General features: G+C 42.7%; 1 non-coding gene across 1 annotated transcript; it reads right to left on the reverse strand.

The window, feature by feature from the left end:
• Positions 1-242: 242 nt before the first annotated feature.
• Positions 243-347, reverse strand: LOC145958470 (small nucleolar RNA R71). Its single transcript, XR_014434307.1, has one exon. It is a non-coding gene; the product is annotated as a small nucleolar RNA R71 (small nucleolar RNA).
• Positions 348-2,636: the final 2,289 nt, after the last annotated feature.

Genomic DNA, 2,636 nt, shown 5'->3' on the forward strand with positions numbered 1-2,636 from the left:
AAGTTTCATGGTCGTGCAGGTGAAGACCCACATAAGCATCTCAAGGAGTTCCACATTGTTTGTTCCACCATGAGGCCACCTAATGTCCCTGAAGATCACATCTATCTGAAAGCATTCCCTTTTTCATTAGAGGATCTTGCTAAGGACTGGTTGTACTATCTGGCTCCTGGTTCAATAAAAGGCTGGGATGACTTGAAGAGAGTATTCCTCGAAAAATTCTTCCCTGCATCCAGGGCCACTGCAATCCGGAAGGATATATCTGGAATTAGACAACTCATTGGGGAGAGCTTATATGAGTACTGGGAAAGATTCAAGAGGTTGTGTGCTAGCTGCCCTCACCATCAAATTTCTGAGCAGCTATTATTACAGTATTTCTATGAGGGGTTGAACATGATGGATAGAAGCATGATTGATGCAGCTAGTGGAGGAGCCTTAGGAGATATGACACCTGCTTCTGCTAGAGGGTTGATTGAAAAAATGGCGTCTAACTCACAACAATTCAATATGAGGAGTGATTCCATAGTTGTGAGGGGTGTGCATGATATGGTAGCCCCAGATTCCACTGAACACAAAAAGTTGGAGAGTAAGATTGATGCTCTCACCACCTTGGTCTCACAACTGGCTACAAATCAAAAGTCAGGTCCACCACCAGCAAAGGTATGTGGAATTTGCACTTCAATTAATCATCCAACTGACGCTTGTCCCTCCTTGCAAGACTCTTCTATAGGTCCTGATGCCCCACAAGCCTATGCTGCAAATATCTACAATAACAGACCAACACAGCAACAACAACAGCAAAGTTATGACCTCTCCAGCAATAGGTACAATCCAGGTTGGAGAAATCATCCTAATCTCAGATGGTCTAACCAGCAGCAGCAACAACAACAACCATCACCTCCCTTCCAAAACAATGCTGGTCCTAGCAGATATGTGCCTCCTCCTATCCTACAGCAGCAACAGAGACAACATGAAGCTCCTGCACCACCAGCTCCTCAACCATCTACTTCTGAACCTACATTGGAGGAGTTAGTGAGGCAGATGACTCTTCAAAACATGCAGTTCCAACAAGAGACCAGAGCTTCCATTCAAAGTTTGACAAACCAAATGGGGCAGATGGCCACTCAACTCAATCAAGCACAGTCCCAAAATTCAGACAAGCTACCTTCACAAACTGTGCAAAATCCGAAGAATGTAAGTGCCATCACCTTGAGGTCTGGCAAACAAATTGACATCCCAACACCACCTACAGTTGTTGTACCTCCACCTGAGCCTTCACTTGAGAAAGAGAGCCATGCAGGTAGTAGTAAAAATTTTCATGCAGGTGGACCTTCTTCTAGTGCATGCACTGATAATCTATATCAAGCTCCTGTTCCTCTTCCATTTCCGCCAAAATCAATTCCAAGCAAAAAGATGGAAGAGATGGATAAAGAAATATTGGAGACCTTCAGGAAGGTGGAGGTGAACATACCTTTGCTGGATGCCATCAAGCAAATTCCCAGATATGCTAAGTTTCTGAAGGAGTTGTGCACTCATAAGAGGAAGCTAAAGGGCAATGAGCGAATCAGCATGGGCAGGAATGTCTCAGCACTCATAGGTAAATCTGTTCCACACATTCCTGAGAAGTGTAAGGATCCAGGTACATTTTGTGTACCTTGCATTATTGGTAACAATAAGTTTGAAAATGCCATGCTTGATTTAGGTGCTTCAATTAATGTCATGCCTCTGTCTATTTTCAATTCTTTGTCTCTTGGTACTTTGCAACCTACGGGTGTGGTCATCCAATTGGCCAATAGGAGTGTTGCCCACCCTACAGGTTTAATAGAGGATGTCTTAGTTCGGGTTGGTGAACTAATTTTTCCTGCTGATTTTTATGTGCTTGATATGGAAGATGGATTTTCCCATGGTTCTGCCCCAATCATTTTAGGTAGACCATTTTTAAAAACAGCCCGGACTAAGATTGATGTTTATGCTGGCACCTTGTCTATGGAATTTGGTGATATTGCTGTTCATTTTAATATATTGGATGCCATGAAATTTCCTTCTGAAGCTCATTCTGTTTTTCGTGCTGAATTGATTGATGATCTAGTTGATGAGCACTTTTATGGTTTAGATTCTCCTCATGCTAAGAAGCATTCATTTTCATCTGATTGGTATAACTATCTTCCATGTATTGAGTCTGAATCTGAATGTCAATCTGAATATCAATCTGAATGTGATTATGAGGCATCTGAACTTGATACTTTGGGTGTTGTACCTCTTGGTCTTGATTTTATACAGTCAGAATGCACTAACCATGTTGCAGGAAGTACGAAAGAATCTGACTTGCAGGTTGAGGTACAGGCTATGGAACCCCTTTTCCCTTCTTTGGTTTCTTCTAATGATCAACTAGCACCCACACCAGAATTGAAGCCTCTTCCAGAGAACCTCAAGTATGCTTACTTGGAAGATAATGAGAAGTTGCCAGTGATAATTTCCACCTCCCTTGATGTTGTTCAAGAGGAGAAATTGTTGCAGGTTCTAAAAAGGCATAAGAAAGCAATTGGTTGGACCCTGGCAGACATTCCTGGCATTAGCCCATCCACATGCATGCACAGGATATTACTGGAGGATGGAGCTAAACCAGTGAGACAGCCCCA

This window comes from Cajanus cajan, chromosome 5 (genome assembly GCF_000230855.2).
Source record: "Cajanus cajan strain Asha chromosome 5, NIPB_CcT2T_4, whole genome shotgun sequence".
In the NCBI taxonomy this organism is placed as follows: domain Eukaryota; kingdom Viridiplantae; phylum Streptophyta; class Magnoliopsida; order Fabales; family Fabaceae; genus Cajanus; species Cajanus cajan.